Source organism: Heterodontus francisci, chromosome 5 (assembly GCF_036365525.1).
Source record: "Heterodontus francisci isolate sHetFra1 chromosome 5, sHetFra1.hap1, whole genome shotgun sequence".
Lineage (NCBI taxonomy): Eukaryota > Metazoa > Chordata > Chondrichthyes > Heterodontiformes > Heterodontidae > Heterodontus > Heterodontus francisci.
Window position 1 is genome coordinate 172,945,095 of NC_090375.1, and position 15,948 is coordinate 172,961,042.

Here is a 15,948-nt window from a genome sequence, read left to right on the forward strand (position 1 = left end):
CTGTGTGACAACAGGACAACATGGAATGATTACTGCGGCCAGTAGAGTGAGATAATATTTTAAATGATCAAGGCATTGACACATTCTCCACAAAAAAAACTGACTTTACAATGATTAGACTACATTAAACACACTGATAATGGTCAGAAGGAGTATAATTAATATTCACAAGATGGATACAGGTAAAGAGAGAACTGGAGAATCTTTTAAGTCTATGCATGATGGTAAGATTTATTGCAATGTAAATGTAAAATGACATTTTTTGTGACCAGTGTAATTAGGCCATAGATGTTGCCACCACAATTAGGCTGGTTAGAATCAAGGAAGGGGAATGGTTGGGTATTGGTACAGCCTGGAATAGAAATGACCACAATCTCAAAGAAACACATAGTAAAATGATGTAGAACAATGACCGTAGAATGCAGGAAATATAACAGCTGGGCAGCTACCAATGGTGGGAGACTATATATATTGTAGGCCAACACCCATGGCTCCGGACTCTGTCCATATTTATGATACTAACCCAAGCCATAGTGTTAGTAGTAGGACTCTTCATGCTTTGCTATTTGAGGCACCTTGAGTAACAAGCGCATCACGAGACATGAAGCTTAGAGATTGCAGCTTTTCTTGAGAATAGTAAAATAGTTAATGAGGGGTCACTACGGATATCTTCCCCTCAACTAGGGGAATTGTAAGATTATTAGGTTACTAAAAAGTTACTAACCAGAATACTAATTGTTACAATCCAGCTATTATAATCTAACAACTGACTTACTATCATAAACTAACATTTAGCTTTACTAGAACTCTTCTTTGTAGTGTGGTAAAGTAGGAAAACTAAGGAAAAGGTATACACAGTATAGACAAGATGTCAAGGTAATGGGATTCTGAGAGATTACTTCAAGTTTTAAAATGCTTACTTGTAGCAGAAAAAGACCTTGAGAGCAGAGAGTGAAAACAGCTTCTGGGAGAACAAAATGTAGATTTGTCTCTCAATGAGATAAGAAGCCATGGAATGTAAACACAAAAGTCATTACCAACATAAATTTGAAGAGTTAGCAACAACGAAAGGATGATTCTTGGTTGGTTAAGAAAGGCATCCTTTAATACAAGACTAATCACTGATTGGGAAAAGGGAAGCTTAATTGGAAAGCAGCCAGGATAAGAGATATCTTGTCGGTGTCTCTGTACAGCAGGGAATTTTCAAACAACAACAAGCGACAAGAGAGAGAGCAAAAAACCTGAAGACCAGAAGCTGCAAGAGGAAGAGTCGTGCAATCTGCCATCCAGTCTCTAATACAGGTACTATCTTTGTTAGACTGTTAATCACTGCCTGTGACTATGGTTTATCTGAAAACTTCATAAACTTGTCCTTACCTTTATCTCAATAAAGTCGATTCATAACAAAGTTTTGCTGCCAAGTCAGCTCTTGCTTTAGAAGGGGGCATAAATTATCTTAACTAATCTTACATAGTCAAGTATCCTGGTTCACTAAGCTCAAGATATTTTTATAAGAGGGAGGATGTTGGTGGGAGCTGAGTCTTGTCTTTGTATGTGAACAAAGATAGTTTGTAAGCAGAGAGATTACAGTGCAGATTCACCAGAAAAATACCAGGACTTAGAGGGTTAAATTATGACAGCAGGTTGCATAAACATGGCTTGTATTCCCTTGAATGTGAAAGGTTGAGGGATTGTAAGAAAGTTGACCATTACAGATTGACCATTTTCCCATCAGACCCTGCCTCTGTGTGTGATAAGTCAAGGTTCTTGACTTACTAACTGAGCTTGTATTATTTGGGAACAGATAGTGTTTGTATTGCAAGTACCAGACACTTACAGATAACAGATGGTAAATAACAGGATATAGTCAGGCACAAGGGTTCTGGGTATGATTGCAGGACTGGTGGTCAGTGGATTTTAGAATTCTCAGGACGGTCAAAAGTACGCAGCTGAGCAAATAGTCTATGGAATCAGGAGTGGTCACCTTGATGCTAGGATCTGTAGTATAATGGACATAAGCTGTTGCTGGGTAGATTATGTAAGGAGACCTTAAGCATCATCAGAGGATGTGATGTGACGAGTCTGAACCTTGCTCAGTGTTAATGTAGATACCCTAGAGATAAGACCCCTGTAAATAAACTCCTGTTACTTTGACCTAAAGTTTACTATCCTCACTTAATACTAACAATACACTGACTGTATTGACCAGATTGTATTACTTGCTTGTCATTTACTTGCTTGCCATTTAATGGAATCTGAAGACAGTTGTATTGTAACACTGTAGTGAGTCAATATATATTAAAGTATGTTGTTGAATAAACCACTCTGGCTTGAATCATGCGGAAGTTATTGTTGAAGGACTAACAACTCTTTGTTGCAATGGTAACCACAGAAAGCCTGAGAGACTTCCTGTCACTAAAACACAATGACAATAATTGGCTAATATCATTTAACGGCACTGAAAATATTCCAATGTATGCTTCATAGAAGAATCTTTTTTTTAGTTTGCGTAGAATGACTCACAATCAAATATTGTCCCTTGCTATTCTTTCTAACAAAACATTATGAGATGGGACTGAGGCAGTCGTGGTAACTTTAACATTTAGTGATATTGTAAAATGAACAATATCAGATTGAGTACCCGTTATATGTCTTTCCTGATTTAACTTCCTATTGATTTCAATGGTGTAAGTTTGATTAGGCTGTTCTCTATTCATTTTGTTCTATATATGCTGACCTAATTAATTGCACAGAGCTTTCTCGACAATTAACTACGAACAGAAAATGCAGACCATCAGAAAACTTCAAAACTGAACAGTTTAAACTGCAACTCCCCTGTAGTTTAGAAAACGAGAAACAATTTGATCTTTTAACCAATGCAATAAATACTTAAAACAACCTCATAATGTTGAAGTGCTAAAAGCATTATTAATAGCATTGCCATCATGAGTAAAATTCTAAAAAGTCGGAGTTGTAAGTAACACAACCAGTTTACAAAGTATTAACAGTACAGAAACAAGCTATTCAACCCAACAGGTTCATACTGAAGTTGATGCCCCACATGAGCCAGTTACTTACACAAACATGCTTAATTCTATTTTAATCATCTTAATAATAATCAAACCCTACCTGGCATACTTTCCATTATTATATAATTTCAATATTACAAAGTAATTCCACAAACAGTACTTCAATACACAAACCTAAACAATAAATATTGCTGCATTAACTTTGATCAGATCTTGCTGGTGCTGCTGTAGCCTGGTATTGAAGTAAGGATCAATTTTTAAATCAAGATTTAGGGGCTTGGGTCATTTGTATTCTGATTCAGGTCCAGCCATTGTCAACTGAGCTTTGGCGATCTGCTTGGGTGCGTTTGTCTGATGGTGAGAATTATGACATGCTGTGACTTTCGTTTGACTTGGATAGCAATGACACATGGGCAAGCAAGAAGAAAACCGATGATGTAAAAATAGTCTGATTTTAATTCTTCTCTGCATAAGTCTGATCAGGCTAACCACCAGCTATACTGTTAGTTCTATATGTGTTGACCCAATCCATCCACAGAAATCTCTAGCCAACCAGCTGGTGATAAATTTGCAGACTCTTAGTAAACAAATCAAGTTGTTTCACCGAAGAACTTAAAATGTTTGACACATTTCTGGATTTTTTGACCCCTTTTTCCACAAAAATGAATTTGGAACTGAATTACATTTATAAGTGGTGCCTTTTAAATTAAAGTGGGTTCAGAGAGGTTTAAAATCAGCTATATGCTTCAGTCAATGAGACAAAGAGGAATTTACAAATATACAATTCTTTGTTTACCTTGCCCCTCCCCATCTCTGTAATCTCCTTCAGTCCCACAAACCTCATCTTAACCACCCCAGATTATCTCTTCATCTGACTCTGACCCTGTGGCTTCTGATTTCCTCTCTTCGTCCCACTATTGGCAACAAAGTTTTGAGCTACCTTGACTGCACACTTTGAAACTCCACGTTTTAGCAACTCCACTTCCTCCTTTCAGACCCTCCTTAAAACCTACCTTTTGACCAAGCTTTTTGTTCATCCCGCCCAATGTCTTTTTCTTTGGCTCAGCTGGGATGGTCTGCTCAGAGAATGGCCAGAAAGGCCAGTGAATTTATTTCTAACATTAGTGCTGACAATCCTGTGTAAACCTTGTCCAGTTTCAACGCTAAAATGGATTAAAAAGAGATGTATTTAGCATTCTAACCAGAATAGGGTTAAATGGTTTATTATTTTTCTTATTCATGATGAGGAATCTGAAGTTGAGGGGAGTAACTGAGGGTTGATTATAACCTTCATTCTATTAATTCACTGTAAAATAAAGCAGATTAATAATTTGTACCTGGTCTTACCTCTTTAAAGTGTTTTCCATGCATCTACTGAAAGAGTGGAGAAGTGCACATATGAAAGTTGTGGATTGTTCAATTCAGGGCAGGGGTGTACCTAGTGGGCCTTACAGGCTATGATCAGAGAGGTCAAAGGCTGTATTGGCGAAGCTGGATCTGGGGCCAGGGTCAGGACCACTGGAATCCAGAAGGCTGGATCAGGAATTGGGGTCAGCCAAGGGTGGGTGCGGGGGTGGGGTTGAAGATTGAGGCCACAAAGGAGAGATCACATGGTGGTCGGGAGGGAAGGGATTGAGGGAGGTCCAGGCTGGGAAGTCAGGAGGGAGATCGGAAGTCGGTGCCAGTGAGTAGAATCTCGGCTGGGAATGGCAACAGTAATGGTAGATACTTACTTTTTATTACTTACTCTATAGATCTATAGAGTTGATTTTCAATGCTGACCACCTCAGGGCAAGCCAATGTTGCAGCAATGACCTGAAGTAAGCATTAGGCCCCTTATTGGCCCACTTCTAGGTGGATGTATGCATAGGTATGAAAGCAAGTTGTGAAGAGGACATAAAGATATTGATGGATGGAGCATTTCTGACGTCCTGTCCCATGATGTTCGTTTTCTTGAGGCTGATGGTTAGGCCAAATTCATTGCAGGCAGTCGCAAACCTGTCAATGAGACTCTGCAGACACTCTTCAGTGTGGGATGTTAATGCAGCATCGTCAGCAAAGAGGAGTTCTCTGATGAGGACGTTCCGTACTTTGGTCCTCGCTCTTAGACGGTCAAGGTTGAACAACCTGCCACCTGATCTTGCGTGGAGGAAAATTCCTTCTTCTGAAGACTTGAATACGTGTGACAGCAGCAGGGAGAAGAAAATCCTAAACAGTGTAGGTGTGAGAACACAGCCCTGTTTCACGCCACTCGGGATAGGAAAGGGGTCTGATGAGGCGCCGCTATGCTGAATTGTGCTTTTCATATTGTCATGGAATGAGGTGATGATACTTAGTAGCTTTGGTGGACATCCGATCTTTTCTAGTAGTCTGAAGAGACCACATCTGCTGACGAGGTCAAAGGCTTTGGTGAGATCAATGAAAAGCAACATAGAGGGGCATCTGGTGTTCGCGGCATTTCTCCTGTAGCTGACGAAGGGAGAACAGCATGTCAATGGTTGATCTCTCTGCTCGAAAGCCACACTGTGCCTCAGGGTAGACACGCTCGGCCAGCTTCTGGAGCCTGTTTAAAGCGACTCGAGCTAAGACTTTCCCCACTATGCTGAGCAGGGAGATTCCACGGTAAAGATCTGGCAAATTGAGTATAATGTTGGAAAATGTGAAACTGTCCATTTTGGCAGGAAGAATAAAAAAGAAGCATATTAGCTAAATGGTGAGAGATTGCAGAGTTCTGAGATGCAGAGGGATCTGGATGTCCTAGTGCATGAATCGGAAAAGGTTAGTATGCAGGTTCAGCAAGTAATTAGGAAAGCTAATAGAATGTTATCGTTTATTAAAAGGGGAATTGAATACAAAAGTAGGGAGGTTATGCTTCAGCTATACAGGGCATTGGTGAGACCACATCTGGAATACTATGTACAGTATTGGTCTCTTTATTTAAGGAAGGATGTAAATGCATTGGAAGCAGTTTAGAGAAGGTTTATTGGACTAATACCTGGAATGGGTGGGCTGTCTTACGAGGAAAGATTGGACAGGCTAGGCTTGTATCCACTGGAGTTGAGAAGAGTAAGAGTCAACTTGATTGAAACATGTAAGATCCTGAGGGTTCTTGACAGGATGGATGTGGAAAGGATGTTTCCCCTTGTGGGAGAATCTAGAACTAGGGGTCACTGTTTAAAAATAAGGGGTGCCCATTTAAGACAGAGATGAGGAGAAATTTTTTCTCATAGGGTCATGAGTCTTTGGAACTCTCTTCCTCAAAAGGCAGTGGAAGCAGTGTCTTTGAATATTTTTAAGGCAGAGGTAGATAGATTCTTAATAAGCAAGGGGGTGAAAGGTTATTGGAATGTGGAGTTGAGGTTACAATCAGATCAGCCACAATCTTATTGAATGGCGGAGCAGGCTTGAGGGGCTGAGTGGCCTATTCCTGCTCCTAATTCATATGTTTGTATGTATGTGGTTCCTGCCCACCATTTTGCACATTAGGAGACCATATAGCATCCGAAAAATGGGCACTGCACAGCTCAATCTAATTCCAATTGGATATAATGATATCCAAAGGAGGTACTACTGTTAAGATCCCAGAAACATGCAGGATTAAATGCAGGGGCAGTAGAGCTGCATTCCAGAATGTAAGAATTGAGAACTGATTTGGGGAATGAGCCCTGAACCCGAGTGATAAGCATAACTGCACCTTGTTTTGACTGGTCTAACATTCAGACTGTCAACATCCCCAGAGTATTTTAGGCTAAAGCCATTTACATAGCACGCTTCACGACCGCACAATGTCCCAAGTACTTTTACAGCCAATGAAGTGCTTGTGAAGTGTAGTTACTGTTGTAATGTAGGAAACACAGCAGCCAATTTGCACACAGAACACTCACAAACCATATAACGATCAGATAATCTGTTTTAGTGGTGTTGAATGACGGATAAATATTGACCAGGATTGAGTATAACTCCCCTGCTCTGCTTCAGAATAGTGCCATGGGATCTTATGCAGCCACCTAGGAGGAAAGTGGGTATGGTAGCATCGTGGCTATGTTACACTACTGGTAATTCAGGGACTTAAACTAATAAACTGTGGACATGAGTTCAAATCCCACCACAACACTGTGGAATTGAAATTCCATTAAATAAATCAGACATAAAAAGCTAGTCTCAGTTATGGTAATCGTGTTATAAAAATCCAACTGGTTCATGACTACCTTACAGAGAAGGAAATATGCTATCCTTAACTCGCCTATATGTTATTCCAGATCCACAGTAATGTGGCTGATGCTTACCTGCCGTCTGAGATGGCTGATCAAGCGACTCTGTTGTATTGAAGAAGGCAGCTCACCAACACCTTCTCATTGGCAATTAGGGATAGGCAATAAATGCTGACCTTCCCAGCAACACCCACATCCTGTGAATAACTTTTAAAATGGGGCCTAGGATAACTAGTCTTGTAACATTACCACTATACCATCACCTCCACCCAATAATGTCAAAATCAACATGTTAAACAAATGTATATATAAAAAAGAATTACCCACACCTCATTTCTGCTTGCCCTAGTTTCCTCTTATTTGTTGTTTTACTTTGTTTCTAATTAATGAAGACCATTCTATATGTATTGATTTTTCTTAATCTTGTTACAAACATCTAATTCATGGTTTGTATTAATTTTCTAGAGGTAACTTTTAATTTGGGAAATGAATTTATTTTAATGCAAGACAAATGTAAACACCTGGTTTGAGAAGCTGGCAAACAAACCTAGGGTGGTGACAAATCAAAGGGTGACCCACGTTGATTTAGTAAGGTCATAATAGAAAGTATGAAACCTCTAAACAAAGGGAAGCTCTATAAACTTCCTGATGGAGACAGTGTGTCTGCCTTAATCAGGGTTTTAAATTATTCATATGATTTCCCAGAACAAAGAGAAGATTTGGATTTGGAAATAATTAGTTTAAATTGCTATCTGGGACATCCCATGTACCACATTGCTATGGAGAAAGATGTCGCAGGGAGGTTCCTCTTGGTATTTTGATCTGTGTGTATGCTGAAAGGCAAGGGGCTGAATTTTATACCCCCCGAAAGAGCGTAAGGTGGCGGGGGTGTAACATGGAGCAGGAGGCTCGGAGGGCCCTTCCCAGCCTACTCCCGCCTCCATCGCCACTTTAGGCAGGGCGGTGGTGGCAAAAAATGGCCTGCCCACCACAGGCTAATCAAGGGCTTTCAGTGGCCAGTTAACAGCCACTTAAGGGCCTCCATCCGCTGCCATGGGGATTTTACCCTGGCTGGCCGGGAGCCCAGGCCCGAGAGAAGCTGCCTGACAAAAGCAGGTGACTTTCTGATGGCCTGGGGAAGGCCTGCATGTATAGGCACCCTGTGCCCGACGGCGGACCGCCTCCGATGCCCCAACCATCCCCAACAATCAACATGCCCCCCGTTTCCCCAATCGACCACTCTTTCCTCACCAGGGCTTGACCGATTGCCCCCGGCGAGGTCCCAAAAACTTACTGGTTCCCCGGGGCTCCCTGACATCTTCTCTCTTCAGCTGGGTTGCAGTTCTAGTTGTGGCCACCAATCCCGGTGGCACTGCTAGGACAGAGAGCTGCCGGCCCCTGTTTGGCCGGCAGCTCCATTAGGCAGGACTTCCTGCCTCAATAAGGTGGACGTCCCACCTCAGACCAATTAAAGGCCTGGGGACCGCAAAATATGGTCCAGATCTCCAGGCCAGGCGGAGACGGGTTCGCCACCAACTTTTCAGTGGTGGATGGCTCCTGTCTGTCGAGTGTAAAATTCAGCCCAAAGAGTTGGGTTTTGGAAAAGCAATTCGCTTCAGACAAACTATTGGCACTGAGAAAGCAGCTGGCTTTTGAAATTCAGTTGGACTCAGGAGCAAAGAGGCCAATGGGAAGCAGGAGTGTTTCAGTTTTAGGGCAGGCCTGTACTCTAGGTGGGAAGTCCATATTTGGGAGGTGATCTCATACTCGGAAGATAGCTGAGAAACTAAGGAATCAAAGTGAATTACTGAGAGCTGTGGTAAACTTTGGATTGGTCCCAGGAGATGTGAACAAACTGCCAAAATGCCTGTAACTTATAGGGGAATTAATGGGGTAGAAGTAACAGTCAAACAGGAGTGTTCTGTTGAGATTTAGAGTTTAAAGTATTCATCTTCATATTCTAAGATGTTAAGTTTACAATATGTGTTTCCAAATTGTAGTGTTTAGTTAGTAGCGGTTTGCTTTATTTATCTCTCATACTGTAAAGTTTTCTTTGCTTAAAACATGAAATCTTGTGGCGTAATTCTTTCAGTGATAACTGAGAATTTGACTTTCTCTTTTTAAAAGTTAATGGTCCCTAACAGTAGTGTTACAATCTGGTTTATGATTAACTGAAAACCAGCTCCAAAAGTTGCATTTTCAACAATTCAAGTCTCACACGGATAACGACTAACATGATCACCTTGTTATTTAATTTCATAGTTTCAGATAAGAAGGGCTACTGTTCGGTGAGATGCCTTGCTATTTGCTCTGTCTTTCCAATTGACTCTCAATGGGCTAACTCACTGGCCACACTCCAAGAGTCAAATGGTTCTCTTTTCCCAGGTTTGGCTTGAAGGAAAAAGGAAAGCCATCCTTCTTTCTCATTGGTTAATCAGGATACTAAAGAGGATATTTTAAAATGCTTCATGACCGTGGTTGCAATTATAATAATAGCCACTTCTTGGAACAGGGGTCTGCAAGCTATGACTCTGGGCTCTTCAGGTAAAAAAAGGTTTCTAATCTCTGTCTTGGCAAGACCACAACTGCTTAATGACATTAGTTCTTAACATTCAACAATTTTACTTGTTGTTCAGGAAGCTTATTCCCGTATCTTTCAGTTATTGAACATAACATATTCCTTATGAATTGCTGATCAGACATGAATTCTATGTAATTTCCTATAGTTGAATGTATGAATATTCATATTTCCTACTCCTCAACTTTCCAAACATTAATAATTCCTGGTCGTACAGATGTTTGCATGGAATATATGATGTTACATTGATCAGTGTGGATCACATACATTCCACAAATTATTGCACATGCCATTGGAAGCAATAGCCTACTAAAAAAGATAATGTAATTTTGTGACCCTCATAATTGAGATGGAGTCTATTGAGTATAGTTATATCACTATTGTACTCCTCATTTAATATTGATGCTTATGCTTGATGCAATAATTTACCATTTCCAAGATACAGAAGTACAAAATGACCTTTTAATATGAAGGATTATGATTAATAATGAACTGCAAGATTATTTGCATTCTAACCACTGATCAATAGATTTTGATATGTCGTAAATATTGTGACTGTCTGCCAATTTCCTTGGATTTCATTGGTCTTATGTCTTGCATTGACAGAACTTCCAACCAATATGGTACAAACATACAAAAATGATGGGGAAAAAAGACCAGCTGGTTTATCAAGCATGTCTCACTTCCACGATGCCTAAAGCATCATGGCTATACACTTTCTAGTACCCTCCATTCCCTCCCCAACAAGCATATGATCTCCTGGGAGGGGCAAAATGCTAGAAAAGAAACCCAGAACCAAATGGGGAAACAAAACCTGGAAAATTCCTCTCAGGCTTTAAAAACCAGTATAGGATACCACATTGACCTTAATTATTTTAATTGCTAAATGTTATCAGATGCGATCCCTGTCCCAGGCAAGAACTGTCCAGCTCCCTTTTGAAGGTGTGCACAGAGTCAGCACATGCTGCTCAAGCCAACAACATATTCCAGAGGTTTACCTCTCTCTGGAAAAAGAGCTGCTTCGCATTGAGCCTATTCCTACTCCTGCTCAGTTTAAATGCATGACCCCCAAACTGTTAAATTGAAATAATCTATTAATAGGTTCCCACTCCAGCTCTTTTAGGTCACCACTAAGTTTACACTGCTCCAAAGTAAACAGATCCAGCTCTTCAAGCCTGAATAACTAAGGTTATTTTAGCTGGGAATCACGCTTGTGGTTCTTGTCTGAACCTTTTTCAAGGTCATTATATCAATTACCAAATGAAGGCACCAAAACTTGACACAGTGCTCAAGATGCAGTTTAACAAAGGACCTGTATAAGGACAGAAAGGTATCCTTTGATTTGTATTGAATGGTCTTAATAATACAACCCAATATTCTGTTTGCTTTGGCTATGGCTTTCCTGCATTGGTTGTGAACCTTGAGAAATCTCTGCATAATAACGCCCAGATTCCTTTCTCTCAACTGCTTTCAGTGTTGTTCCCTGTACATGCTAAGTATATTCTGTGTTGGTCCTGCCTACATGCATCACACTGCATTTGCCTAGATGTGACAGAACTGAATCGCCAATCAGATTTAACAAGAGATGTTGCAAACTGCACCCAATGGGAATGAGCAGGGCAGTTATTTTTTCCAGAGGATGGGCAGGAACTCTTTCCAGTTAAGTGAAGCAATGCTCCCCTTCTTCTCCCAGTGCTCCACCACCCAGGACCGGGAAGAATAACAGTGGTTGGTAATCGGCATGCCTAAGTTGTAATCCACTGGTATTCTGTGAGCAATGTTATGAGAGATCCACTAGCAGATCTTTAACAAATAGAAAGTTGCAGAACTGTATTAAACAGTGACGGTGATCAGATTATCTACATCTAGAGTAGCAGACAGGGTGAGCTTTAGATGTAGACAGGTTGATTTTAAAGGCTCTTGTACCTTTAGCTGTCAGAGTTCATTTTACAGGAACCTAGCATTTCTGTTGAGCAAAAGATAGAGTTACAGAAGATCAAATCTTTTCCTATTGCTGTATTGGACAGACAGGTTCTCTCATTGAGTCTAGTCAGTCCAGAAATCAATAGGGCACTAGCAGTAGAGCTGTATTTAATCACAAGAGAAATATTGCCACATGATAAATTAGATGTTTAAGGCTAACCAGAAACAACATTAATTATTTATGTGATGTATACATGATTTATTCTGTTAATGGTCAGTGATGAACTGGCATGGTTATAAAATAAAGCAATTGGCTGTGGGTGGTTGGGATCTGGAGAATTAGCCTATATCTGCAGCGTAGATACACTGACACTGTACATTGTGGTTAACAAAAAGGCAGTAAGTTCACTGCCATTTCTCTTAGAACATGTTCCTGATTTCAGGCTAGCCATCTGATAGAACTAACAAGCATGGGCAAGATGCTTTGCCAGAGACAGGAGAGTCAAGCCATAGTGTTTCAAGAATAACATTTCGCAAGGATCGTGGAACAGACTGTCTACCTAATCAGTTGCGGTAAAGTTCATGGGGTTAGAGATTTCAGTTTGGGCACAATGAGGAAATTGCACCCAAAATGTGCTTGCAATTGCGCTGGTTAGACTATAGTTCAAGTTTCCACTAAAGCTCATTTGCATAATCGCAAACTTAAAATCCAGCAATGTAATAGAACATAATCATTTCTTTTCTCTTCATTCCGTTGACAAGTATTCCTTGATGTATTTAAGAGTGGGATTTCTTAACAAATCTGAAAATGGGTCTGTCAACAAAAATTTTTATTTTTAGTAAAGGGCAGCAGTCCTCCACCTGGAGTATTCTTATTTAAAATTACTGAAAAGGACCTTAAAATAATCTATACTGAAACATTGAATTGTTTCATTGCTGTACACTAGTCAGTTTCCAAGTAAGTTAAGCATTTTTTAATATGCAAACACTTTTAAGACATGCCTATGCCCTCAGAAAATGATCACACTTCGCAGAGCCTCCCAAACCAGCACGATTGGCAGTATCTCACAGTTATGATCTGACCAGTTCTGCAGGCAGGGTCTGATCCGGGAAAATTGAATCTTGAACCAACGTAAAAGCTCGCGGAAAACACAAATGTGAATGGTTTGGGGTGTAACTCACTCACGGTTAAAATTCCATGATCTTTTGCACTGATTTGGCCAACTGCGATGAAATCTGGGTGCAAAATGAATAGAAACAAGCAGGAACTCAACCACATGCTACTGCGAGGACATGTCTGCTCTCTGAGCTGTATTAATGTGTATTTATTTGAATCTTTCTTCTTGCCAGTATTGTCTTCATGCTTATATACTCTTTTCCAAAATTTCTCACTCGTGGATCACCCAGAAGATCTCCCATACTTTCTTGCGAACTTCATACTGTTGATTCTCCTCTAACTTAGCACTCATTATGAACAGGAGGTCTGCCTTCCTTTCTCTTATTTATTAGATGTTCAAATCATAGCAGTGAAATTTAATGTGGTGGAGTGCATGGGTTTGGGAGTGGGTGGGGGGGTCAAAGCCAAGGAAGTGCCAATGGGTTGGGAAGCTGGCTGCAAACTGCCGACATCCGGGTTTCACACAGTGCCCTCGGGAGAGGCAGGTTGTCAATTAGCATGTGTTCACTTCTCAGTTCGAGCATTATTGGCAGATTTTTGACTATCGTCAGGCCCCTGGTTTCCCAGGCTTTCTGAACCTCACCAAGGAAAGCAAGGAGACTACATAGAGACACTTAAGGGGGTTCAATCAATCTCAGGGAAATATGATGATAAATACTCTGTAGTCACAGCTGTTTTCTTACCTGCTATTGGGAAAGGGTTTATTCAAAGTGCTTTTGCTGAGAGTTGACTTTCTACACTTTGGAGGTTTTTTCCCACACTTTGGAGTTTTGATCCACGCTTTGGAGATTTAATCTAATACTTTAGGATGGGTGCCGCTTATGCTGTTTTAGGTTGGACCTCAGATGAGCAGCAACATGACCAGCAGCAGCACCAGCACCAACAGCCTGCTGGTCACAGACCTGTAGCTGCATACCAGAGGGGAACCAGCAGAGAAGGGATGGATGCAGATGGGACCGAGACAGACAACCAGCTATGACTTGCAACGTGCAGGAGGCACTATCCATGTAACAGGCAGCTGAGTTTTCTTGACATATCTGAACAGCGGTGTCTTAGGAGGCGAAGGATGTCACATTAGGTAGTGAAAAACACCTGCAGCCTCCTTGGAGGAGACCTGCTCCCTGCTGGACCTGGTGGCCACATGTTGCAAATGGATGTCAAAGTCACCAAAGCCCACAACCTCTTTTCTTCCTCTGGATCCTTCCAGGGCTCTGTCATAGACACCCAGAATCTCCCAGTCAGCGGCCCACAAATGCATAAGATAGGTGACTGATGGATTGTTTGCCAGAGCTAGCAATTATGTCAACTTTGTCCGCGATGATGCCAGTCAGAATGAGCAGGCACTCGAGGTTGCAGCTCGGCTGCTTTCCCACAGATGCAGGGCATCATCGACAACATCAGGCACCCCTAGACAACCAAGTGTATTCGTTAACTGTAAGGGCTTTCACACCATCAATGTATCGCTGGTGTACAACCACAAAAAGATCTCAATGCTGGTGTGCACAAGATTACAGTAGCCACCATGATGCTTTTACCCTGAAGCAGTCCAAGCTCCCAGATCACTTCGGACCTGCAAGCAAACTTAAGGGGCAACGAGAGATACCCACTTCAAACCTGATTTTTGACACCCATCAAGAACTCCAACCATGAAAGCCAACTGCACTACAATGAGTGTCACATCACGACCAGATGTATGATTGAACAGGTCCATTGGTATGCTGAAGATCTGGCGGTGCCCTTCTGTTACTAAGAGAATTGATAAAGGGAAATCGGTGGACTTGGTATACTTGGGTTTTCAGAAGGCTTTTGATAAAGTCCCCCACAGGAGATTGGTTAGAAAAATTAAAGCACATGGAATAGGAGATAATATATACTGGCACGGATTAAGGATTGGTTAACAGGCAGAAAACAGAGAGTAGGAATAAACGGATCATTCTCGTGTTGTCAGGCTGTGACTAGTGGGGTACCGCACGGATCAGTGCTTGGGCCCAAGCTGTTCACAATAAATATCAATGATTTGGATGTGGGGACCAAATGTAATATTTCCAAGTTTGCGGACGACGCAAAACTAGGTGGGAATGTGTGTTGTGAGGAAGATGCAAAGTGACTTCAAGCAGATTTGGACAGACTTAGTGAGCGGGCAAGAACATGGCAGATGGCATATAATGTGGAAAACTGTGAGGTTATCCACTTTTGTAGGAGGATCAGATTTGCCGAGTATTTCTTAAATGGTAACAGAGTGTCTGCAGCCACGGCATGCGGTAAGTCCATTGAGGTGAAGAAGGAGCTGCGGGACCCGAGAGAAGTCCTGAGAAAAGGTGCCCCGAACACCCAAAACATCCACGAACGGCCCCCCCGGCCGCAACTTCAAAGCGCCCGCGGGAGATGGCTCGGAGAGCATCTGCAGCGCACTGTCGGCAATGCTGCATGCCTTTATTTAAACCACTGCAAAAAAAAAAAACCCTTAGCAAATGTAATCACCTCTAAGTCTGCCAAATGATGCTTCACCTCCCGAAGGACGTGGATGAGCTTTCCGGACGTCGATGGTGGGCACTGAGGAAATGGCTTATTACCTGCACCAGATTCCACCCCCCCTCCCCCCCCCTTTACCCCCCTTCCACCCCCCCCCACCCCCCCGTCCCCTTCCCTGCTCCACCCTCTCAGCTCACCCCCTCACAACCCCGTCCCAGCCCGCCACCCCTCGCACCATCTTCACCCCGCACCCCCTTCCCCTGCACCCCCCCCCACCCCCTCCCTCTACCCCTCCCCCTTGCATCCCCTCCTCCCACCGGCACCATCCTACACCTGTGTAGGGGCCCCAACAACCCCACTGCCTTGTGGGCATCTCGGGAGAGACCAAGGCTAAGGGAGTAAACCCTAACAGAAAATCCGGAGCGGAACCCCGTAGGCGGTCATGTGTCACCTTTGGCATGTTTCCGGCAGTTCCTGCAGCCATACTGGTGCCAAACGTCGTGTCCTGCACTCCTTTGGACCCCACCAGAAAGGCCGAGAGGGGGGTTTTGACGACTG